Source organism: Barbus barbus, assembly GCF_936440315.1.
Source record: "Barbus barbus genome assembly, chromosome: 9".
Taxonomy (NCBI): domain Eukaryota; kingdom Metazoa; phylum Chordata; class Actinopteri; order Cypriniformes; family Cyprinidae; genus Barbus; species Barbus barbus.
In genome coordinates this window covers 23,102,309-23,130,225 of record NC_136737.1, presented here as the reverse complement: position 1 = coordinate 23,130,225, position 27,917 = coordinate 23,102,309, and the positions used below count along the sequence as shown (strand labels likewise).

The 27,917-nt window shown below is 36.0% G+C and overlaps 1 protein-coding gene across 2 annotated transcripts in view; it reads right to left on the bottom strand.

Moving 5' to 3' along the window:
* LOC306875528 (gamma-adducin-like) overlaps nucleotides 1-22,314 on the bottom strand; it is an 86,108-nt gene extending 63,794 nt beyond the window's left edge. The window contains exons 1-2 of one of the 2 annotated variants that reach the window (XM_079426167.1): nucleotides 22,094-22,314; nucleotides 823-875 (exon numbers count right to left, since the gene is read on the bottom strand). The gene's annotated coding sequence lies outside the window, so the exon portion shown is untranslated. The remainder of the gene's footprint in view (nucleotides 1-822; nucleotides 876-22,093) is intronic. The other variant, XM_079426169.1, reaches the window with a different exon arrangement.
* Nucleotides 22,315-27,917: the final 5,603 nt, after the last annotated feature.

Below are 27,917 nucleotides of genomic sequence, written 5' to 3'. Positions count from 1 at the left end.
ACAGAACACTCAATCCCTGGTGAAATATTGGCCGATATGTCATCCTTACCACTAGCTCGTCGTACTAGTCTTCAACAAAAAGTCGGAGAATGAAGAAAGCTAATTTAGACATGTTCGCATGAGAATTTATTTTTCGGGACTGTAGCTACATGATGCACATGATCTGAGATTAGAAATGAGCACAATAATGCAGCCAACCCACTAATAAAAATGCATTTAATGTAAACACCGCTTCCACAATACTTCTACAAAAAATTTACACTTTTCTGCAAGATTTCGCAACTTTCAGAAAGCATTTATAATAGCTGATTTATTATTAATTTAATATCATTGATTGATTAGGGTTGCACAGGGGTGTAAAAGTTCTGTTAAATTTCCAGAATGTTTCTGCTCTTTTGCAACCCTAATATAGATAGACCAATATATTAGCCAATACCTTTTGAGATTATTGGCATGTCTCTGTTCAGCCAATTTGACAATTTTGACAATTCATTTTTAAAGATACTGGTATTGGCCATTAAAACGCATATAAGTTGACCACTAATTTTTATGTCGTAACATTTTCTAGATATCTATAATGCATATTTAATAAGCTGATGCAAATTCATATGCATATCAACTCATTGGCACACACAGAACTTAAATCAACATTTTAACATATTCACTTTTAGACTCTAAAGCATTCCGATCCAAAAGCATCTCCAAACTCAACTGAAGGTCATACCCTGAGACCACGTCTCACTGTGCTCTGAATGAAAAGGTGTTGTGAGTCAAGGTTCAACTGAAGGTCTCGCTGTGGTAATGAGCTTTATATAGACTTACCTGCTGGGAGCCCAAGACCGCAAAGACTGTTAGTGCTCACGCTGCTGGATCACCTGCAACAAACAAACATAAACACACAACCATCATCCAAAGTGATAAACGCTGCCAAACAGCTGGAAATAAGAAACGAAACATAAGCTACCAGTAGATTTTGCTCAAATGGCAGAGGTTTATCAAAGCTCTTCAAATAGCTAGGTGTACTTCCTCTATGATCTGATGTAGCCTACTTTGTTATCTCTCCAAACACTTGGAATGCACATGAAAGCCAAAAGATTAAAAACGTAGACAGTCAACCCTCTAGTCAACCCCTCAAGTCAATAAATGCCAAAAACCATAAAATTGAAACTCCTGCAGTGTTCTGGATGCCACACATTGACTTTTTGTTGTTCTTGTAGCTATTTTTTTATTTAACATACATTTTGCAAGCTAACAACTCAACGTACAAGCTTACCACACCACTAACCAATTAGCCTGCTTACTTAAGGCCTTTTCAAACAAAGAGCGATAACTATATTAGTGTCCACACTAAAGGTCTTTGCACACAGAGTCCGAAATTCTCGTCCAAAATTTCTGCACGTTAAAAAATAACTACAACCTCACATTGTGTCAATCATGTTTACACACTGCGACGGAAAGTTTCATTCGTCATTAAATAAATTTGGATCAAGTTCGATTTTCTGCATTTTCGCATCTGTAGCAAGCATTTTGATTGGAAAGGATGACGAAAAAAAATTTCGGACTCAGTGTGCAAGAACCTTAATGGACGATAACATTGTTTATTATAAGCGCATACTGTAGTATTTTCTGTCCACCAATTTCATTGGTGGATTCTGATTGGCTGTCAGAATTTTTATCGTTCATCAGCTAGAAAACTGATTCCAACTATATTGTTACAGTTGTGGTGTGGACTTCTCTATTCTCACTATCATCCTTCGGGTGAATGGCCCTTTAGCCAAATATAGCTACTGTTCAGTTATACAGTTTTATATGCATTATATACTGTATTTTTCTTTGAGGCAATACAAACTGCTACCCTCAGTGGACAGACTCAACTCAATAGATGGACTAAATAGTTACAGCACTTTACTAACAAAAGCAGCATAATGATTTGTCTATGGTTGGGGTTTGGGGCACATTTGTTGTGATTTAGGAAAGCGTTGTGTGCTAAATCCAGTCATTTCAATAGAAATTCGCACAAATCAAGAATTTTAGCCTGAGGCCGAAACATTTTCCAATGCAGATTTCCGATCAAGTTTAAGTTGGTCAAGTGAATTCACAACTTTAACACCAGCTTTGTTTAAAAGTAGCTTCTCTGTACACTATTGACAATGGACTTTTTGCCCACAAAATTCCACCAAAATGTGAATACATTTACTTTATATTTTATAAAGTTTATATTTATATTTGAGGAAATAGGAGTGACGGCTTTATTTTGTTTACACAAAAGGGATCGACACCTGTGAATAAATGTGGCACATTTTTCCTGTTGCTCTCTTTCATACTAAGAGACAGTAAGAGCTCAACAGACCTCCATCAAAGAGATCAGCTGAGGGGAAAAACCCACCAAATTGACCCTGTCTAGAGCCCTCGGGGAGTTCCGCAGCATGTGATAGCCATCTTTATCGTCCGTACCAACACATCTGTCTAAACACTGCTAGGTCAACCACACAGTGGGTAGTAAATGCAGCGAGTCTCTACGTTATTTCACTAGGTATGTCCGATTATGATACTCTCTATACAAATAAAGTATCCAAATGGGAACCATAGAAGAACTTTTCAGTGAACGGTTCTTAAAAGAACCACTTGTTTTTGTCCCGTCTTAATAATCTGAAGAAACTTTTTAACTCTCAAAAATAATGATTCCTAAGGGGACTTTCACAACAATGCCATAGAAGAACCATTTTTGGTCCCCAAAATAACCTTTTTAAAATTAGGCTATTTCAAAAAATGTAAAGAACCTTCTTCCACTCTAAAGATCTTTATGTGCAATTGAAAGATTCCATGGATGGTAAGGGTTCTTTATGGAACCACTGACACCAATAAAGGACCTTTATTTTTAAGAGTTTAGTTACACGGTTCTGAAACTCAATGTTCACTAAACTCAAATTTGTTTAATCCTGTTATGCTACATGCAGATAATTCGGTCACGCTCCACTCACAGCACTGATGGGGTTCAGGGTCACTTAGATAACATCAGCACTTACATAATTGTGTCTGGCCTGTGTTGTCCTACAGACAGCTGGTGGCCCCTGAGGCGAGGTGATTCCTGCTCTGCCACTTATGCAAGTTTGCAAGCCACATTTCAGTTGCAACCGAAACAATTAGCATCTGTTTTCACACTTCCAGACCTTTTTCCAGAACCCATTAAATTTGGGGTTTTACAGCAGAGAGCTCTGTTATTTTAAAAAGCCGTGCCAATTGTGGGAAATGGGGATGCTTATGCAACACTGGATTGTTAGTGTGATTCTGTCAGACGGCTCTGAAATTCACAGACTCTCATTCTTGTGTTGGGCTCTTTTCATCACCCTGAGCAATATGGGGCTTATAAGAAGACTGTGCAGAGATTTTGCGGTGTACTTGGGTAGCCCAAACCATCATTACTCTAGTCTCAACCTCAGACGGCACACCCACTGTCCGTTTCCTGGACGCAGGCCTACAAAAATGGCTGAAATCACCAGCTCCAATCTGATTAGGGTTAGTCATGAATTCTGAACAATATTACTATATTAGTCTGGGAAATGCATACATGTGATACTGCCAGTCTGTGGTTGTCAGACATGGTTTGAATCCAACAGAGTGATCAAAGATCTGAGAGGAAGTCCACTTTGAAGGGCAGACAAAGTATATTTGACAGACTTACGGGCAGATGAGTGTTCAGCAAACCATCTCAATATGTAAGTATCGCTCTATGCCAGAACAGATGGTGCTTGGGAATCCCTTCAATAAATGATAAAAGCCCCTCAGGACCACTGCAGTGGACTGACAAGCCTTGAGAATATGAATACATTCATGCCAGTGTTTGCAAGGGTAGTTTTGAATGAAGATGGATCTCTGTGCAGTTACATAGCGGCCAATGCAATCCTCTCTTCTAAAACCTACCTAGCTTACATGACATAATGGGTCTTAATTACAGTCTTAATCACTTTAGCAGAAAAATAGGAGTGAAATATGCCAATAACAGCAAGTTTTCCTGCTACCAGTAGTTTCAATTGTATTCATGCTAGAGTCTAAATTCAACCCAAAATGTTTTATATTTTACATAAAGTATTTTTTTGTATAAAAATATAAAATATGTGTATTGTTTAATAAACATATGAATTATATACTTTGGTTCTTTATCAAATCATTACAAATCATGATATGAATCAAATAAACCATCAAAGTTTATCAAGCTGTATAGGCATATAAATAAATTACTTAATTTTAATGAGAAACAAATAACTGCAGTAAATACTATGTTTGACTGTAACTTACCCCTTACCATATACAGTAAAAAAAAAAGAAAAGAAAAAAAAAGACTTTACTGTACATTAAGCATTGTCCTGTTTTTTACAATAACATTTTATAGGTTTTGGAAGTAAAAGTATTCATTACTATAGAATATGTGACCCTGGACCACAAAAGCCGTCATAAGGATACTTTTTTTTTTTTTAATTGAGATTTATACATCATCTGAAAGCTGAATAAATAAGCTTTCCATTGATGTATGGTTTGTTAGGACAGGACAATATTTGGCTGAAAATCTGGAATCTGAGGGTGCAAAAAAAAATCTAAATATTTGAGAAAATCGCCTTTAAAGTTGTCAAAATGAAGCTCTTAGCAATGCATATTACTAATCAAAAGTTAACTTTTGATATATTTACGGTAGGGAATTTACAAAATATCTTCATGGAACATGATCTTTACTTAATATCCTAATGATTTTTGGCATAAGAGAAAAATCGATAATTTTGAGCCATACGATTTATTGTTGGCTATTGCTACAAATATACCCCAGCAACAATTTTCTTTACATTATAAACAGTGTTAAAATGATTTTCTTGCATTTAAAAAAAATACAAAAAAGATGTTATGATGAAATATGTTCTCACAAGTTCCTGCATGCATCAGTTTGAACATATTTGATCAAATGTGTGTTTTGTTTTATGTTGTTTAGTTAATGTTTATACCAGTTTTAGTGTGTGATGCCCTGATTATGTTTTGTGTGAACTTTGATTTATCATGTGCACAGTAAAAAAAGAAATAAAAGAAAGTTGTTTTTGTTTTTACAGAAAATCACTGTAAAAATACTACTGTAAAAAAAAATCTACCTTACAATATACATTGAAAAATTGTAAAAGGTTTAAAAATGTATTTTATTTTTTGACCCTGGCCACCATCTATATACGAGTATGGACATGCCACTTACGATTAACTTTGATTCATCATGTGGTTTTCTACTGCACCACCTGTATTTGTTATACTCCTTATCAGTACATTTTAAAGTAAAGGGCATATTCTGGTACTTCAGGTAAATAGGTATAGCAACATTTTATCATTTAATGAAATAAATCGTTATAAGTTGTAAAATACTCAGGTATCTTGTAATACCGTAAACACTGTCGCAGTAATTTTTACAGTAAATTTCTGGCAAAACCAAAGCTGGCTTTTTTTCTTTTTACAGTGTGATTTTCCATTTTACTACCTCTATTATTATGCTAATACGTATATTTTAAGACACAAAGCAGATTTTAGTATCAGATATGTTGGTATAGTAACATTATAACAATTAATGATCTATAGACTTAAGAAAATAAGTTCCAAACATTCAGTTTTTACCGTAAAGTAAACCAGATTTTTAAATGAGGAAAACTATGCATTTAAAAAATAATAAAGAAATAATTATTGATTGGTATACATCAGCTAGTATACTTTGTTTACTGACAGTGCTTGGTAAACAGGGTTTTAATGGTCCATCACTACCACAATGAAACCTGCTTTTAACTGGTCTGTGGGTTATCTGATGTAGTGACTCAGAATCCCCTGGGAACGAGCAGCTCAGTGATGACGAGAAACTCTGTGTGTAGTGACCGTAGCCAAAGCACAAACACATACAAACACTCAGCGGAGATACGAGGTCGTTGCAATCTCACAGCTGGAGCAGATGGACCGGTGACCTTGTGCTCCAATGAAAGGATGAGATTTTTAAACAAACAGCATGTGGTTTATGTACAACAGCCTGTCATTGCATCAAAGGGTGCTTCCTAACTTTTAATACAGCCTAAGTAACTGATTTATCTAATAAATTTATGAAGTTCTATAGAAATACAGACTCATTTCAGAGAAATAGGTGCGACCACTAAAAAAGCAGAAACTATGTTAGATCTGTTCATCAGAAAATGAAAAACTTTACTCATTTTTATGTTGTTCAAAACCCGTATGTTGTTATTTTTTTCTGTACAATTCAAGAGGAGACACTTTTTAAAAGAATTGTTTCAGTCCAATTATTTCAAAACTCTCTTATGAATTCACAAAGCATATGAACAACTTTTATAATACATTTTTGTTGTTTTATTTTGGTCCTGGTCACTATGAACCTGAACAACAATTTTAATTTTTTTGCTCAACTATCTCTTAAAAAGTCAGTTGATGCATGTTTATATGCTGGTTTGAATCACCAAACTGCTAATCGCATCAAAAATCTTCAGCCACACCTTATGTTACATGATTTGTATCTTACGGACATGACTGTGGCGATGGGAGCACTGTAAAAAATGATCGTGATTTAACGGTAAAAAACTGTGAAAATGCTACGGTAAAAACCTGTTACATGGTTAACGGAAACTTCCTGTAAAACTTACAGGGAAAAACCGTAAACTGATGTTCCCAGAATTCCCTGCGTTCCATTTCAAATTCTGTTTGAATTTGACGTTTTTTCTTTGAAATAACTATGTTTCTTCTTAATATTTTCTTATCAGTTATGTTTATTAGGGTTGTATGTTACATCTAATGTTGTTAAATTAATGTTTATAGCATATTTCAGTTTAATGAGTCTCACCATGATGGTGTTTAGTGCTTGTGTGAATGACACTGTATCTGCACCTTCTGTAAATGCTATTGTTTAAAAGTTGCTTGTGATGGGCTTTGGCTCATCATGTGACTTTCTCATCATCACCTGCATTTTGTGGTTATCAGTGTATTTCAAAAGAACAAGACAGATTTCAGTACTTTAATAGGTTGGTATATTAAGATTATATCAGTTAAAGAAATTACGGTATTTAACTGTAAATTTAAGTTAAAACACCTGTAAATTTAAGTTAAAACCGTAAAACCTAAAACGTTGCTACTGTATTTTATACGGTAGAATTCTGGCAACCACAGCTGCCAGTATTTTACCGTGAATTTGACAGATTTTTTTTTACAGTGAGGGTTTCGGTTCATCAAGCACTGAAAGAGCAACTGATCTGATACACATAGATCTCCTGCGAGGCGTGAGGACTGCACACATCCAAACACAGATGGACGAGAGAGGGAAACAACTGTGACCTTTTCATGCACTGTCAGGCGCATTCCTTCCTTAGTGTCAATCTTTTGTTTTAACAATGCAAATGAGAACAACATATGCCAAATGACATTTTGAACCACTCATGTGGATCCCAAACGTCCATTACCACATAACCTTTCTTCCCTGAAGCACTCACAATAAAGAAAAGCTCTCTTTAATCCAATAACACTAGTACAGAGAAAAACTAAGACGGTCGTTCAAACAACATTGACCAGACGTCATTGATTTCAAGCTGGTGTTGGTGATTAACAGCTACCGCTGTAACAACATTTAGAATAGTTTGAGTTCATTCAAATTAACAGCAATGTGGCAAATGCCAATGGGAGCAAAGACATTAGCTGGGTTTGCATCCAAAGTTGTGAGTTTAACTTATGCGCAAAATTGGAATATCGCATAAAAAAAAAACATTTGCGAAAAGCACTGTTTTCATCCAGCGAGTCAAAGAGAACAAAATTGTCACTTCCTGATAAACCGCCACTAAATATCACTAGGAAAAGTAGGAGAAGCCACTGAATATAATTATTTTCATGTATAATAAATTACTCCGAGTGAGCAGACAAAGCACAATAAATGTGGTCATTACTATCGGAGGTGGATGTCTGCTGTTTGGGAACACAGTCATATAAGGCAGTTCTGGAAGGCAATTATGCACAAATACTCTGACGACAAACTTTGCTCGAGCATTTAAGAATGACCATAAGAACATTTAAGATACTGTGCAAGAAGATCGGTATGCTGGTTAGTCAGGTTATGCCGTCCCATCTCACAAAGTCACAAAGTTTGATGCGCATGGAGGAATTTATTCGGCAAATGTGTTTCCATTTCCCATTATTCGCATTAACCCTTTTTAGCACAAGTCAAAAACCACCTCAAGTGAGCGTAAAAACCTTTTTGCAAATAAACTGATTTTTTTTTCTAAATTTGGCATTTCCATCACTCGTTTTTGATACGATACTTCAAAATGCACAACAGTGTGATGGAAATATTGCTACTGAGTACTGAGATACAATCAAACATCTACAAGGTGGGAAAAAATATGCAAAATTTACTATTTAGCCTTCACAACTAGCCGTCTTAAGGAAGCCCTGCATAAATGCACTGGATTACTAGTTCGCCTAATAGACATTTGAAGCAATTTACATAAGGGCGTTTTTAGACCTTTAGGTCAGTGGTTCTCAAACTTTTTATACCAAGTAGCCCCCCGGAAAATATTTGGCTCTCCAAGTACCATAATGACCAACATTAAAATACAGTAGTGCAGTAGGCCTAACTATTCAGCTATAGCTCTGCACAGTTAAAAAACGAGGCACTTTTATTCCTGAAAAGAATATTTATTGCTGTCAGCCATTTAACATTGTAAATACACAGTTTGAACATGAACACTGCACAGTGCTTACAAACAGGTAAATAAAAAAATTAAATAGTGTTTAAATTAAAATGTGTTGAACCTAAAAGTTAAATAAAAACTGTACTGTACTTAAATGTAAAAAAAAAAAAAAAAAAAAAAAAAAAAAAACACTTTACTCAAATAAAGATTGAATTGAAATGCATTTTGTTTCAATTTCCAAGCATGATTGCCCTGTTCATATGCCTAAGCCATTGGACTACGACCCTGCTAATTGGGGCAAACGAACATTCCAAATGACCCAGGTTCATTTAAGAAAATGCTAATTTGTAGGTGAGGTGGGAGATGGGAATGCTCAAATTCAAATTGCCCGCAAAGCATTCCAAACCATTCTAGTCATACTGCATTCCCGATAATAACCAATAGAATGCTGTTTTAGATGCCATCATTTTGGGAATGATGTAAAATGGCACTTCTCAATGCAGATCAATCTTTGGCCAATCAAACCAACTTTTAGTACCATTCCCAAAAGTGGAGGTGGGAGATCCAATCCTGCTCCTGGAGGGCCACTGTACAGCGAGTTTAGCTCAAACCCTGATTAAACACACCTGAACCAAGGTAATCAAGGTCTTCAGGAGTTCTAGAAACTTCCAGGCCGGAATGTTGGGACAAGCTGGAGCTGAATACTGGAGGACGTTAACCTTAAGGGGGTCGCACACCGAACGAGAAGCGCAGCGCCGCGTCGCGTCGCGCCATGTCTTTAAAATTCGAACACATTGTTTTCTATGTGTGTACGCACACCGGCGGCGTCATTCGGCGTCTGTCCGCGGCGCCCAGCAACGACTCAGGACACTGTTCAAATTCCTGCCGCGCCACAGCGCGCCATCTGCATTGTTTTATATTAAATAACATCATATTTGTCTCAAATCGTTGTTAATACATTAGCCTCTATACCAAGATACCACTGCTGCTAAATACTGTACAGCTTACATTAGTTTTACAGCTTGAATAAAATGAAAACATATTAATTAAATGTATAATAAACGTAATCCTTTTAATCTTTTATATTTCTCTTGAGACATTTTTATATACGCAAAATATTACATTCACTGTCGTCGGCTGCCACCTACTGGATTTATCAGGACACAACCGTTACAACACACTTCAGGTCATTTAAATAGCGGAGTAGCGGACCGCAATGGACGACGAAAAACTAATCAACGAAGTAGGGAAATACCCAGAATTATATGCCACAAACCACATATTCTTCAAAGACAACATAAGGAAGTCATCAGCGTGGAGGAAGATTGCCGATGTCATCGGGTTTTCAGGTAAGAATGTTTAATTTACGATCTGAGGTAAAATGTTCAGTGACAGTCTAGCAACAACTGCATGTAATTGTACAGTACAATCATAAAATAACGTACAGTACAGACATTGTCTTAACTTCATAATGTCCTTAAAAATAACAATAATGTTGACCACAAACTGACAATTGTTATTTTAAGTAAACAATCGTGTTGAATTATGACAACCTAACGTTACCTCAACAGGAATATGATTATAATTGAAGTTAACAAAGAAATAAGCATACCTTACACACAAAAATGTATCATCTTTGTTTTTATGGAGAAAAAAAATCATATTAGTAGCTACAGCATAAGAAATGTTGAAATTGCCTAGTCAACAGATACAACAAAAGAATAACAGATTTTCATAACACAGATACTTTTCATTGATTAACGTTTGAAAACTCAGCTATTATCAATTAAAATAATATGTTTAAAATAATAATAATAATAATAATAACAAATGACGTTAAAACTCACCCATCTTGCAGCTCAGAACATGTTGCGAATTATAGAATGTACGCGTCTGGTGTGCGATACCTCGAGTTGTCCTAGACGCGGCGCTGCGCGGCGCTGCGCTTCTCGTTCGGTGTGCGACCCCCTTTAGACTAGTAAGTACATGACCTTGATTAACTTATGTTTTTATATTCTTTCTCTACATATTTATAAATATAACGTGACGCAAGTTCACCAGAACATGTTGATAACAGAGTTGACGGTCAGTTAATCTACTCTACGTGTAGACAATAATATAGATAAAATATTGAAGAGGAGAAGTCATGACTTTCCACACCGTCTTCAAACTTCCCTCCAAAAAAGTTAAATACATCAAGTAATGTTGGACATGTGACTTTGGAACAAACCATTGCTGATTTATAGGGCGTTTTATAGTGAGTAACACAGTTGACACGGATTTCTCGGACGTACACAAAATGGATGATTTAATGTAGATTCATGAGCAAAATATTTTTTAAAACACCTTTCTCATAATTTAATGATTATTTTGCACAAATAATAAGAAATATATACAGAAAAATTAATTTTAGAGCCAATCTGAAGAGCAAAACCTCACATTTACCAAATAGGACAGCACAAAAACAGCAACTTGCAGTATAGAATAAGCCATTTTTGCAAGATAAAAGATGGATATCTGTTGAATTTTTGTATTATTGTATTATATATTAATTTCTAAATTAATTAGAAATGTCCCCTGATATAAAAGTGGTCATTGTTTGAAGTGAAAAGTTAATGAAAAATTCGTAAAATTGATAAGAGTACATGGACATGACATGTACCCCTAATTATAGAATCCCTCACATACTCTTCAGATTCAGAGGCAGATGTGATCTTGCTTGTCAACTTGTTGCGAAATGTCACTCTTGGCTGATGATACACAAGCACCATGCAAGCACTACCTCAAAAAACATCCAAATACTACAACTCCAACTATCCCAGATTGTTCCATTGGGGAAAACAGTAATTCTTATTGCAGCTAAATTGTTCTCGTCAAGGTTTGTGTGACACAGGCCATGGACCAGATCCATCCGGTGCACTGCCGTCATCACGGAGACCCATCTTGTGACATCACAGGGTCACTGGTTTCCCCTTCCTCCCTGAATAGAGCCATCACAATGACTGCTCCATGAGATCATATGGGGCGACCTACATACATCCACTGACAAAAGACAAATTCAAGGGAAGAAAGTGACACCATCAACATTGTCTTTCTTCAGAGCCTGTTGTGTCAACTTTGTAACCCACGAGACCATCTGTCAAAAAGAAAAAGAGCACTTCCTGTCCACTTAATCGAGAATAGGAAGAGGAAATGGAAAGCTTTCCTGTCCCTGCAGTGGATTGCATCTCTGTCACTCGGACACACAATCACAGCATAAACACAAAACAAACACATAGGTTTGAAGCAACTAGCTAAAAGTAGCACCATAGCTAACTACTACATTTTCCAGTAGAGTGACAATAATTCAGATGTTCACACAATATAGTAGCTAGCCTATATAACAGCTGATTTAATACTTCTTCCATTAAGCAGTGTACCACCACAACAAAATGCTGATCCTCTTATCCTCATCTAAACATTGGGAAATTTGATCCATTTTAGAAAATTAGTTCATTCAGAAGCTTGATTTAAATAGACTGGTTTAAAAATATATATATTTTATTTAATAGTTTAGTGTTGCTAACTCATTTATGACTAGCTTGACTGCACTATTAGGAGCAGCTAGCTGCTAGCAACAGTTAACTTGTATCTACAGTTGCTTCCCCAACCCTGATATCTGTTCATGGTCACACATCCTCAGTGGAAACTCTGATACGAGTTTGAAGCTGTGCTTTGATAAGCCTGAGACCTGCAGGGTTCGGTTCTCTCACAGTGAACCGTGTGCTTCTCACCATCAGGAAAATGCTGTGACGTAGCACAGTCCTGAAAGGATCTGTTTGCTCTATTTTCTGAGGTAAAAAGCTTCAAAATATCCACACAAATACAGTTAAACCTATTCAAAATGATGTCTTCACTAGCAAAAAACACAAATTAGCCATAAAATGTCTTACTTTTTTTTTATGTTGTAATACCTAGCAAGTATGATTAGCTTACCAAACATCATAAAAGTTGTCGATATGACTTGCTATATATTTCACTAAAAACATTTCACGTTTTCTGAAGCCACTGTAAGGAACATTCTGAAATTTAAGTTGTTACTCATTAAAAACATCTTCAAAAACACATTACATGATGCTTTAAACTCAAAGACGCAACAGGACTGTCCTAAACGCAACCACAAGGCCTTGATCTGAATACCAAATTTTGAGCCAAGCCTCCAAAAAGCCTCCATTTTTCACAAGTTCTTAAGTGCAGGAGTCAAAAAGGTTTAAGTACTTAAGACAAACAACAGTAGGAGACTCCTCACACAATGATATCAGCTTTACTCAGGGAGGGGGTCAATGTGTGCTTGCTGTCAAAATACCAACGCTAAACTAGCGCAGCGACCCATGACAGTTTGATTGATGCCGGTCAGTTCAAGAACTGAGAGCATCACATCGAGATCGTGGCTCGACACCAAAAGCCTTTGGGGTATGTTGGCCGACAATAACGGTCTTGAGCGAGAGTGAAACTAGAGTCATTTTTCCAGTGATTTTTTCTCTAAGGTGATAACACATTACAAACTTGATGCTGGTGTTGCATTTTACAGAAGACTATGACTGCAAAAACAGAAGGGAAAAGGCTACTAAATATCAAGAGGAACATCTACTATCATAAATGTCAAGAAAATACAATCTCAGGCAGACAGAACCTGCTGTGCCACGTACATTCAGGGTCATTTTTAAGAGTAAACCGCTGCCTCGTCCTTGACTAAATTGCCACATCCAGGAAACAGCCTGTACGTGGTAAAGAGCTGGTGGAAAAGAGTGTACATTTAGACCTCAGTCATTATGCAAGAACGCTGCCCTCCATTTGCTCTTTAAATCTTTCAGTGTTATGTCCAGTTTAGCAACACTATAGCAAAATTAGGACAGCATAACGCAATTGTTAACCACAGATGAAGAGTGGGCTCTGCCCTGTAAACAGTGCTACGAGAACAAACTGCAATATCCTTCTCCATTAAACTAGCCTCACCCATAGCCCATCTTATGGATCAATAAAATTTTCATAGTCTTTTTAGTCTATCAGCACATTAACAACATGCATAGAATTACATCAATGCACCTATTATGAGCATGTTTTTAAATTCTGAAAATTCATTTTAATAGTTATAAGAGGAACTAAAAAGCCTTTATAAAAGTTACAACTTAGTAGACTGGCGCAATCTTGGCCAGTAAAAAAAAAAATCAATGTCATGTGGTGTGACAAAAAACAAACAATCAAGGTTAATAAGTCTCTTAAATTTAAGATAATTTTACCCTTTAGACAAGGCAAGTTTAGTTCGGTTTGTAAAATGTCATGTGGTGCAACTCAATATTTATACATTATTTTTACATTTATAGTCAAATGTATGAAAAGTGTAAGGAATATAAGTTTTTACATTTTACTCGATGGTTGCACCACATGACATTTTTTAGAGAAATGAAAATGAAAAACATACTCCAGAAAATAATGATTAAGATACATTCACACATAACCTAATCAGAATGTGAGGAAAATGGTTTTGTTTTTTTATTTGGTCGCACCACATGACAGTTTTAGAGAAATGTAATTATTTTTTCTTTTTATCTTTTCTTGAAGTTGACGTGTGATTTTTTAACATGGACGAGCTCAAATGTGAACCAGACTTTATCAATAGTCAAAAGTCTACCTTGGCAAGATTAGATTTCACCAGACAGACTGACGGATAGCAACACTGCCATAAATTTCACCAGATCAGACACACAAACTTGCATCAACCGCTGCAATGTGACCACAGGCCAAACTCTGCTGTTACTCTACTATTAACTTTATCCATTACGACAGGATGCAACAAGCTGGATAAAAATAGCCACGCTTCTTCTCCATGAACTTGGACACACAGCCATGAACCAAAGGACTGTGGTCAAATAGCAGTGTGTTTGTTTGTTGAGTTTGTGTTGCGTGCAAATCGTTTATATCATTTTATGCCAACTCAAAGCTGGTTGTGCTTATCAGATAGCTGTACAGGGCAGCTAGTGTCTGTGAGGAACGTGATCCCTGATGTACACAGTGAAGCTCCAGTAATAGAAGGGAATTCCATGCATTTGGAACGAGCTTGGACGTCCATCCATAATTTGGCTGGAGCATCACCTTCAGAAGGCTTTAGTGCTCTTATTACAGCACACAGTAGTAAACTTGATCCTATCGGTCATGAACACTTCCTTAAATACCCACTGTAATATGCACAATCATTATCAGGTTGAGGAGAATGAACTTCCTAGCTGTGACTCCCATCAATCAATAGGAATTTTAAAAGAGCTCATAGTATTAATATGTATTCCTGATTAAATCATTGGGATTTTGTGGACCTTCATCAAATGATAAAGTCAGCGGTTGAAGCACTGAATGAATGTAAACAAGTATTTGAGTCACCAGGATGAAAATCAAAATCCCCACTACCAGTAAAAGCCAAAATCTTCAGGCTAAAACTTTCCCTCAATGGAAAAATCAGTCATTAGAAGTTTAACAAGGATGCCTTAAGATTTATCTCCAGAACACCACCGACATACTGAGCTGTTTATCACCAACACATAAGAAAAAAATATTAACAATTAAACTGTCTTGGCAACATGTCAACTTTAAAAAAAGCTCAAAATAATGTTGTGTTATACTTTCTCGGTTCACTCACTATGGGCAGGTGTGGCAAAAAGTAACTTTTGGATGTTGTTTGTGAATATAAATCGGCACTTGACAACAGGAACTATGGGTAGGGTGTGTCCACTCAGGCAGATGAGTCGTTATATTTAGGTTATTTTTTTTTCTTTTTACGCAATCAGTGCAATAGAGCACATTTCCTTTGTGGGCGGGATGCCACACACCACCCTTAGAGCCACGGTCAGAGGGTCACACACACACACACATATACACTTTATTAAACAAGATTTTCTATGCAAAAGCATATTGAAGTTTTACAATCTGTTTTTTTACGGAAATACATTAAAGGGCTGTTTCTTTTTTCTTCGCATAGCCTACACGCTGTGGAAAAGCTGGAATAAAATGCTGTTTTGCAACAAGTAATTATAAAAGTAACACACTAGTAACACTGATTCAGATTAGATATCCATGTGCATGCATACACAACATATACATGTGTATAACTTCAGGCTAGACCCGCACCTGAAGATGCTCTCTCTACATTCCTGGGAAAGCTGAGCTGTTTTGGCTGCAGGGAGGGATGCACAGCTGCCAACACATATATATCTTCATTAGCACACATGGCGTTCGGGTTTGTGTACTCAACCGTGAGAGAGGGCGAAAAAGTTTAAACAAAAACTCAAGCGCAAGAATTCCAAACGATTCGATGACAAATTGAGCCGAGACGAGGATTAGCTTGGCGATTCACACCTTCAATTACCTTGTCAAAAGACACGAGGCTTTAGGGAGGACGTCTTCAGAAAAGAGTTCGAATAAACGCTGCACATTTTAATCTGACCCCAAACCACACTGGGCTGTAAACCAACCTCACCCATGAGAGTTCAAGCCCACTTCCTCTAAAACTGACTGTGATTTAAAATCTCAGGATTTGTTGAGGAGATCCAAGGCTTGGTGTGATTTAAACCTTACAGAGAGTTAAATAAAACAAGCGCCTACGATCTATCAATGAAGAAAAGAGTGGTTGGATGTCTTTGTTTTCACGGCAGATTCACAAATGTGGAACGTTTTAAAGTCAGACAAACAGAACCCTGGGGATTTTATGGATACAAGTGTTGCTTTTAAACCACAACAAAGGTCCGTCGTCCATTGGAAGTAATGTAAAACAACTGCAAGGAGCTAGATTTAGTGTCGAGATGCTTATGTTTGTCTCTATATAAGACAAAAGTTACAATAATTTGACTTCAGGATGTGGAAAAGGACCCGTGTTTGACAGGGTCAGGGAGAATTCATAATATAACCAGTTCAAATGAATGTTCCTCACATGCTACTTTTGATGCAATGCTCAGAAGTTATATAAATGTAAGCTTTACAACAAAATTAATATATAAAGTGAAAGTGACGTGATATACGACCAAGTATGGTGACCCATACTCGGAATTTGTGCTCTGCATTTAACCCATCCAAAGTGCGCACACACACAGCAGTGAACCCATATATACCCTACCCATATATATCAGTTTTCACACACCTCAGGCACTTTATTGTTCTGATTTCATTTCATTTCAACTCTTAAATATACATAAGTGCCTGAAATTGACGAAACACCCAAATATAATATTTGTCAACACAAAGGAAATGTTTTTTTCTAAAATTACTCCATGTTTTAGTTCACAAGATCCCGGTGCAATAAAAGCATTTGAGTCAACATTTTGAAGCGGAAAGCAAGACAGACGTGACAGGCACATCTGGGAGTGATTGTGGCGCTTTCAGCAGATGTGAAATGACAGTGATTGGTCCCATTATACTCCTGACCTGGAACATTTTTACTGATGTGTTCCCAACACGGACACACGCCCCGCGGGTCAAGCCTCACCCTAAACACCACCAAACAACATTATTACCCACACAAGCCACATTTGAGCTGTTTGCAATATAGCAACTGTCAAACCACAGCTACATCCCTCCTGATACCACCAGCAAAGTCAAACAGATACAAAACACTGAAAGAAGGCCACGGAAAAGCTAGTTTAATCTCTATTTAATTAAAACGAAATTTTAATCACCATTACATTTATTTTATTTAGTCCGATTTGAATCTCTTGCGTAAGACGTCTGGCCTCTCAGACCCAGCATGCACAAAACTGGCTGGAACATCAAACGTTTTCGGCTCAAACTCATTTGAGTCAGCTCTTGGCATCTCGCGCTGGTTTTTTTTCTCTCCCTCTTGGTCAGGGTACGACCTTGTAACCATGGTGAAGGGCTGCTAATATCAATGCAAATGGATTCTCTGCTCGCAGGAATTCAGCCGGACCGGAGGAACCCCGAGTGCCACTCCAGAGGAGGAGTTTTTATTCCCACAGAAAACCAAAAAGTATCAAACTTGACAGGAAGAGCAGTTTATACAGCATGTATAATTGAAATATAGGTGAAATTTCAGAGAAAAAAAATCTAAATTTAGCTCCCTTGTTAAAAATGCAGCATTTTCATTGTGACATCTTGTTTGTGTTAATCTAAAGGACTTTCCTTAATCACTTATTACTATGCTACGCTAGTAGGCTAGGCTGTTAGCTTGCTAACTTATGACTGCTAAAGGATAGAACAACAAAAGGGAAATGCTAAGTTCATAGAAAACATACTCTGTATTCTTGTTGGTTTTGAAAAATGTATACACCATTTTTAACAAACGTTTACATTTGACTTTAAAATTGTCATGAGGTGTAACCAAGTAAAAGCAATCCTTGCTGAATAGAAGCATTAATTTCTTTCTTTCGAACATAAAAATCTTACTGATTTTTTAACAGCTGTGCATGTAACCCATAAAAATCAATTTGGTGTGGAAATTAAACCACAATTTTAAATAGTTTTTAAATAATTTTAAATAATTTCCAAATTAAAAAATAATCTAATTGTCACAATAAATATTAAAAATGTTTACAATGATTTTAAATTATTTTAACATGATCATTATTGTATTAAACATAATAAATAAAAAGTGAGGAAACACTCATACTGTATATCTACAAACACAGAAGAAGAAAATAACTCTACCACATCTAAAATTACTATTAAGTTCTATTCATGTCAGTTTTGGTTCATTACAGCTATATATTTTCAAGCTATAAAGTATTTGTACAGATGTGATGAATTATATTCAGTTTTGAGTGGTCGCACCACATGACATTTTACAACCTGAATTAACCTTGTTTTGTCATAAAATGGAGACTTGTTGACTTTGACAGTCACAAGGTCTTTGGGTGTTTTTTTTATTTCATGTTTCATGGTTTTTTTTTTTTTGCACATTGGTTGCACCACATGACTTTGATTTGGAAAATACAGCAAAATCTCATTTCTCCAAAATCACGCTCCACACAGCTGTAAATTAAACATCAAATATCTCCTGTTTGGTTTCAAAGTTACGTTTTGCCTTCAGCGAGGACAGAAACATAAGTCGGCTGTGGAAACTTGTCACATCTTCTCTGAACAGAAGGACGTTGAGTGTGTAAGAGAACATGGAAAAGATCTCTCAGGCCAGACATAAGCCCATTCAAAGTCTGTGAAAAGGGTCCTCAGTGTCACATCCAAAGCGGTCTCATGGGGTCTGTCCTCCTCTCACTTCCTGTGGTGGGACAGAGTTGTGTTAGGGCTGTGAGAACCATCTCTATGGGGCCTGATTCCACCCACACATGTATAAAGAGATTATTCAGACCCTTATCCCACAAACACGCCATTCCCGACAATGATGCCGTCTTATGCCACACCAGCACATCCAATTATACTACAAGACTTTTTCATGCTGCTGTCATTTATCTTGTTCATCTATAATCAAATAACCAAGCAGAACATGTGGACATGTCTAAGACCGCTTTATGCTGCTGTGCGCCTGTCTTGTGGGTTTATAAATCTTGCGTTTGACTGGTAGACGACAGGAATCTTGAATGTCAGTGCAGATGTTTTTGTCCAATGGACTTCAGGTTGTAAAACTTTCGTTTAAGGGGTCGTCCAAAGATAATAAGGGAAGTTCTTCTCTTAAAAGGCATTTCTTGAGTGGAAGACATCAAGAGAAAGGACATTTCCACATGTCGACTAAAACCCATGTCCTTGACCCTCACTTATTAACTGTGTTGTGTGTTCGTAGTTAAAGACACACATTTGCGTCTTAGTGTAGTATTTGTAGGGCCACACGATTATGACAAAAATCATAATTGTCGATTATTCCCTTAAAATTGTAATTGATTAATTTTCACTATTTAAATGTAATGATTTGTATACTATTGTTTGAAGCAACCGCATACCATATTTTTAGATTAGAATAAAAAAGCTGAAAATACCAACTGAAAAACTTTTATTGCTTTTCTAGTATTAAGCCTCAAATGTCAGCTATACATTAGATTGGTTTCTTCTTTAAATAATAACAAAAAAAGTAAAAATAGGCATGGTAATATAATGTTATACTAAATCTAAAATTAAAACAATGGACAAACCCTTAAGATAACCTCTAGAAAAGAAAAAAAACATCTTAAGCACGCAGAATAACATAAGTGGACTTTGAACGATTAATTGCCACTTTGAATGATTACGTAATTGTGGCATCCGTAATTGTAATCGCGATTCGAAATTCAATTAATTATACAGCCCTAAGTACTTGTATTTTAAGTCTAGAATATTCAAATATTTCCCCAAAAAATGGCATTATTATGTAGTTAAGAACAAATAATTATTAAATGTTCTTATAGTTTGGCACTTCAATTTTTCAGATTTACTGACTCAATTTACAGTGAAACGTTAGTTTGTAATAATAGACTTTAGCTGTTTTTACACAGAAACCCTCTCGGAAAAGTTGCGTTTCTTTTCTTTCCCTATTTAAAAAATATATATATATTATTTCTTGGTGGAAATGGACTTAATCACTCAGATAAAACACAGCTAGTCAATTTTAAAACGTAGTTAGTAAAATCCCTAATTTACACCGATTTATTGGCAGCGTAAAACACATTTACATAAAAAGAGCTTAGCTACGGGTGCAACCTTTCAGTTCCTGCGCAGCATGCAAATAGTGAAAAAGAAAACCAGGATAAAACAAACCTGAAATTAGACTCATATGGAGCGGCGAGACCAAAGAAAGCGAGAGTAAGTTGCACAATCAAAACACCACCACCAGCACTCACACACGCTCCACACATCCTCAAAACAAAATGAAAAGTTTCCATGGCAGTCAGCCTGTGGAGCTCATATGTTTCTGATAAGCTTTAATGGGGAACTGTGAGGTAATGATGAAGTCATGCTTGTCCGCTGGACAGGTTCAAATAAAAGACTGCTGCTTTCCAAATGGTTTCATACTTACTCGAGCACTGACACATGCTGTTAGGGCAAGCACACACACACAGAGAAATGAGACTATAGTTTGCAGAGCTTGTCAGGGCAAGAGAAGAAAAAATTACAGTTACAATTTGTGTTAATCTTCACACACGGCTAAATAGCAGATATTTCTATACGTATCTGACCTCAGAAAGCATACGGAGTCAGAAGGACCTTTTCAAGTTCAAGTAGTTCAGGCTTAAATTAAATATTAAAAGCTCATAAGAGGTTTTATTGCCCTTTTACGGCACATATACACCTTCAATTTTTATATCTCAAGTTCAAGCTTGACATAATTAGGATAATTTATGAATCAGGATCTCTAATTAGAGGATGCTAGAATTATCAGAATGCAAGGACAGCTTTAAAAGCAGCACATCAATACGCCTTTGACTTTTGACTATGCATCAGCAGGTCTTAACAATAAGGACAGCCTGCAGGCCCGGGCCAATGTGTGTGAGAGACTTTTGAGCCAGACAAAACAGTCTACGAGCTATTATCTTAAAGTTATTATTTATTTATGCATGTAAAGAAGAAACCTTCACATTTAATAATATATAAACAGAGTAGTATATATACATATATTTTTTTACTTTTTTAAAAACAATTTGTACAGTTTAATATAAAACACACATGACATATATAACTATACAAACTATATAAATATAGATATTTATATAAACTATATAGATATCTATATGCATATTTAATGTTTTTGAATAATATACATATATAACAAAATGTAATATATTATGTATTTAAAAATAAAGAATGTTTAATATATACTACTTAATACATTTTAAATATATAAATTATGAATTATATACTCAATCTGTTACTTTCACTTTCAAGTATTAAAATACATTAAATTATATATTTATTTGTTTTAATAAAACAATATTTTTTTATTAGCAAGTAAAAATACACGAAAGGCATTCATAATTATATATAGACTATATACATTTAAATATATATAATATATAGTTAAAAGTAATTTATCATTCTTATTATTATAATTATATATTCCATGTAGCCCATTATTTAAAATAAATAAAAATACTTACAGTTATCTATACTAACACAGTATGCATCAATGTCTAATTGACCTGACTAACACTAACATCCATGCATATTCCTTCCTCTGTTCATCTGCTCCATCAAACACACTACTACTACTATAACTGAACACACCTAATCATGACAGTGACTCTCTTATAACCGCAGCAGGGCGGGACGCGCTGGAACTTCAAAGGCAGCAGCAGCAGCAGCAGCGACGCATCCATAAACGCGTCCCTGCGCTGCATCTGAAGGCACGCGCAACACCATTTCCACTAAACACAGCCACAGATAGCCCAGTGTGACCTAACCTCAATAACACATCCGCGCAGAGAGTATTAAACGCCGCTTACCTGTAACGCGTTTGGGAAGTTGCGTCCAATCTGGTACTTTCATTCAGTCCGCGCGCACGTTCAGCCCTGGAGCACGAGCGTTTTGAACTGTAGTTCAGGGTAGTTGCAGTGAAGCGCGTGTGACTTCAGTAGCGCCGCGCAGAGACCAGCAGCAGAGTGATTGCCGTCACGCGCACAGCTCAGCGGCTTCTGCCGCTCCGCTTCTGATAGAGGTCTGCGGCAGACTGCGACGCGCACTATATGGCAGGAAATCACCGCTCCTCGCGTTTAAATGAGGTGCACAATATGGCAGCCACGAAAAATGTCAGCTAGCGGTCTTCAGAGATTTTGGGAAATAATAATTTGAAAATACTATTTCTATTGTGTAATTAATAAATAATATATAAGCAAAAGTTCTGCTAAATGTTTCATTGATTCTTGAAAAAAGCACTGAAAACTTATTTTTAATTATTTGTACATTTTATGTTTTTTTCATTCATTATTGAGAAATTTATTAATAAATTAGTTCGTCACATTTTAATTAAAATAATTCATGTTGAATAGTGAAAATGTCCTTTTTGTTTATTAAATAATAATAGGCTAAATTGGCATACAAATACAACATTTTGGTCCATGTAGCAATTAATAATATTGTTTCTTTATCTGCCCCACACAGTCATAGTGAATATCATTTCATTTTCAATTCTGGCTCATATTTTGCGTATAGTTTTCTAAGAAAATAAAAAATCTGGTTATCATTTTCATTTTCAAATTTAATTGATTTATTTAAAACTGGCAGAAAATACCTTCCGTAATATTGACCATTAACTTGATTAATGGCATAGCATTGAGAATTGAGAGACATACTAAATAAATTTAAACTAGAATTCACTCAATGTCTGCAGACTCTTACTATCCCTTTATGAGCAAATGCTTCTTTCTAGTGGTCAGAATATGTATTACATCACAATATGGGGGGGGGGGGGGGCCTAATCATAAACAAGCAAAGAAAACATTTTTAAAAATCCCACAGTGGAAGGTTATACTGCCAAACATGCAGCTTTTCACTTCACAAGAGGTTACTTGTGGATTATTGTGATGTTTTTATCAGTTGTTTGGACTCTCATTCTGACGGCACACATTCACTGCACAGGATCCATTGGTGAGCAAGTGATGCAATGCTACATTTCTCCAAATCTGTGAAGAAACAAACTCATCTACATCTTGGATGGCTTGAGGGTGAGTAAATATTTCAGCAAATTTTCATTTTTGGGTGAACTATTCCTTAGATTGAGCCAACATCCTTCCGACGGCACCAAAAATGTTAGATCGAGTCTCTAGCCAGAAATATTATCCAACACTGGATCCCGTTAGAAAAGATCTGTTTTGTCTGGTATCCAAAATCAGTGTTTTACTGCAGTTTTCTTTCATTCTTGGAGAAAAGAGCAGAAAGCAGGAAACAAAGCGGTAAAATGAACAGTTTATTGAATAATTTTAGTTGTGTATGTTTCAATGCTCAGACTTTGTCTGCCCAGTATAAATCCAACTAGTGTTATTATACAAGCAACAGCAATGGCAAATTACTGCTTCACAACATTGTCCTGTGACGTTCAAAACCTCCAAATGGAGACATTCTCTTATCTCTTACTCGTGAAGACAAATCCATTGAAACCACACAATCATAAGAATAAACAACAATGGAAAAACAATCTAAAGTGACTGATCAGTGAGTATTAAATGATTATTATAACAGATTATATGATAAAGAGTAATAATAACATGATTACAGGATAATAAATGGTGAATGAATGTTAAAAAACACACACAACACGCAGGCTGTGATGAAGCATCCTTTGATCCTTCAGCTTTAGGAGTAAAAAGACCATTTTCATTTGGCCGAACTCTGGATTGGGCACTCCAGCGACTATGTAAATGAAGACAACTACTGAAAAATTGGCTGAAAATCATAAAATGAGACACCTGTATTACATAGTCGTTTTTAAAACAAATCCCAAACCGTTTCATGTTGAGGTGAACGTGAAACATTAGCATATTACCCACCCTCTTGTTGCGCGCGCAGACCTGAGAAAACTTGATTTTTTGGCGTTGGTCTGAATGAAAATTTAAATTCATTCTTTGGCACTAGGTGCCGCTTTTGGAGTGTTAAAAGCTCACAAACACTGCTTTAAATGAAATCGACCGATCACCACAGATTATCGTCACGCAAAGGAGGGGTTTGGAAAAATTAATCGTTGAGCGAATCGTTTGGGAGTCGTTGAGCAGATAAGGTCAAAATAAATGCATAAGAAAATTAAAGTGTTTTTTGACCTTGCATGCATGTCAGCCTGTTGTTGAGGACTCCTAAAACCAAACTATGAACCTTTCATAATAAAAGTCACACTTAATGTCAGAATTTCATTGTGTTAGATACTAAATGGTGCAATCAAAAGATGCTACGATCGTTCTTAACACTAACTTAACTTTTCAGACACTTATTCAATCAGTGGTCCCAAGGTCCCTTTTGACGCAGAACCATCATCGATGTAGTTGATTATAATAACATACACAAAGTTTGACGTCCATAGATTTTTCTTTTTCACTTTGAACAACACCTGTTTATTGTTTAATTATTTCTCGAAACCAAACAAACCTCGTTTAGTGAAATGTTTTGGTTGAAAACTGTACTTCTGCTATAAAATAAGGCAGCAGCTATTTGCACTGTGTGTGTTTATAGCAATTATACAACGTACAATTATATGCCATTTACACTATGTGAAAATAGCATATATTCTTAGCAATAGTTGGGTGCAGTTAAGTGCAAAGTTGGGTTTTTAGAGTGTATCTTCTGTTTACACCATGTAAAAATATCAGTATTTTCTGCTATTTATACTACTTATTCCAAATAGTAGCAAATATCAGCACCTCAGTATTGTAGTTCATTATAAAACAGTATGCAATAATAATATATTGAGTGTAAATTATCATTTTAATTCAAATGATTAAATGGATGCTGACTTATTGGGGCAATAAAGCAGTTTTTTTTTGTTACCGTCTGCAACAGAGACGATTGTGTGCTGTGTTTGGAGCCAGTGTCAGATCAAAGAAATCTGCACAAAAGAAAAGAGAACACAATTAAGACCACAAAATACGTTCAAGAATCAAATTGGTCAAATTGGACTCTTTGGTTCCACATAAATATTTTTTGACCACATGCACAGAGTAAATATTTTATACTTGAGATTCTGGTCTTCTGTAAAATGGTGTCCTGTGACAAAAAACGAATGTGTAGACCTACATTTTAGGAGCTCTTCTCTACTCATATTCTCTCCACTGTGAATATAAATAAAAAGAAAAGCATAATGTGTCATGTTCTAATGATTGGACTCACCAAAAATGTTGAAGAAATAATTAAAAACACATATTCACAACAAATAGAACACAGTAAATATTCATTAAACGGTTAGTTCTTCCAAAACTGGAAATTCTGTCATTAATTACTCACCCTCATGTCGTTTCAAACCTGTTATTAAAACGGCGGCATCGCATTACATTTTAATCAACAGGTTATAAAGTTTGTTGTAGCTATATGGGCGCTCAGTTTTTCCTGTTGAAAAATACATTTGGCCCAAATCTCATTTTATAAAAGAGATGAAATGCTACTGTATGTACAGGCTATTTAAGTGTATTGACTATGACTAGATGGCAAATGCTATAGCCTCTCTCTCCATTCCCACACGTCTCAAACCTCAAATACATCAAATATGAGCCTTTATAGACAGTGTTTCTCAGGTAAAGAAAACACTGTACTTATTCAAACAACAAGATCTTTATTTACCCTTGCAAGACTTGTTCAGCTGCCGTGGAACTTCAGTTCATTCAATCCAGACAGAGTTTTACTGACAGTTTGAGCGAATCCAAAAAGATTTAGTCACAAGCTCTTTTTAATTCCTTTCACTGGCTAAATATTTGTAAAACAGGCAGACAAACGTAAAGGGTGACCAATAGCATTAATTTATTGAAAACAAATCACCACCACCAAAAAAGGGCACTTCAGAGTGTAAGGGAAAAAACGTGCCTGCCTGTAAGACCTTCATCATCTGAACACAAATTAAGATATTTTTGATGAAATCCGAGAGCTTTAGCTGCATAGACAGCAACTACTACATTCAAGGCCCAGAAAGGTAGTATGGACATCGTTAAAATAGTCCATGTGACATTAGTGGTTCAACCATTATTTTATAAAGCTACAAGAATACTTTTAATGCGCAAAGAAAACAAAAATAATGACTAAATTCAACAAATTCTTCTCTTCAGTTTCAGTTGACGTGCATTAACAAGAGCACCACGAGACATGCGTGATGCTGCTGATGCAGGAGGGTGAGTAATTAATGACAGAATTTTCATTTTTGGGTGAACTAACCCTTTAAATCTAAAAAATTATATTTTGCTTTCCATCCTTTACTAGACTATTTTTATGGTTTATTAGGGATCAAGAACCTAAGGTATCTTTTGTATTCGTTAGCTTTTGAGTCTATGGCCACCCATAGAACCATTGCAGGCACACAGATTACTTTTTGAACATTAAATATAGCACATTTTGATTGTCTAACACAAACCCTTTAGCACCACCGACTGTCCAAATTTGCACTTATGTTTGTGCTAATAACTTTTGAATTGTAAGGGTATGAAGATTTAATTGCCGTCATGTGAATTTTCAGAAACAGTTACATAAATTTTTCACCAACATTGGCTTAGAGCACATTCAGACTATGCTGGCAAAAACATTTTGATAAACAGGTGTTTTTTACAGTGGCTGAGAGAGCTCAACGTGCTGCAACTTCAGAAAACACATGCAAATAGAAAAAGCACCAGCAAATCAAGAAAACATCTTCATCAGTTTGACAGCAGGTGCTGCAAATGCTCACAACACAAACAAATAAAGAAATGCACTGCAAATGCTCACAACACAACCAAATAACTTTTATTTGCAGTGCGTTTCTTTATTTGGTTGTGTTGTGAGCATTTGCAGCGTGTGTGTTGTCAAATTGAAGAAGTTGTTTTCTTAATTTACAGGTGTTTTTTATTTTTATTTTTTCTATTTCAAAATATATTTTGCAACACTTTAGTGTATTCAGAGCAAACTTGGTGTGTGTTATAACAAACATGACCTGAGAATGCATAAGCGGTTTCGGCACAGTGCCACCTGGTGGTCAAGAGATATGAAAAACTTTATCTTTTAAACAGTCTGGCACTAATTCATCTATGGTCTTCTTGTTCGATTTGGTGTAGCATACCAAGTCAAACAATACCAAATTTTTCTGTAAGCCATTTTGGGCATTGAATGAATTTTTGAATTTTAGCATAAAATGCTGTATTTTAGGAATGCGTTGGCATATAGTTATAAAACTTGTGAGTTTTACTCACAAATGCCACCGTCACCTTTCCTTGCAGGTCCTGCTCCACCACAAAAGATCTGCAGCAAAGGTACATAATCAAGAATCAGAAAAGTGCTGTAATAGCTCTGTTTGAAATGACAATAATTAAACTACAACTTTAGATTTAAAATGTTTAATTCATTTCAGTAATACACTCACTCAAAGCCTTTGATGGCAGCATTCCTTCATCAGTCACTCTGCACTGGATAAACATTTGTGTCTCGTCTGTCCCTGTAACATCCAGACAAGATTCAGTTACCTCTCTGATTTATCTGCTCAATACTACATTATGTTGAGGTAGTTGCTGATGCGTCACTTTTTATCCAACACAAATGTTCCTCAATTTATCAACAGTACTAATAGACAAATAAAAGAGAGAACTTATATTTACTTTATATATTTACATTATG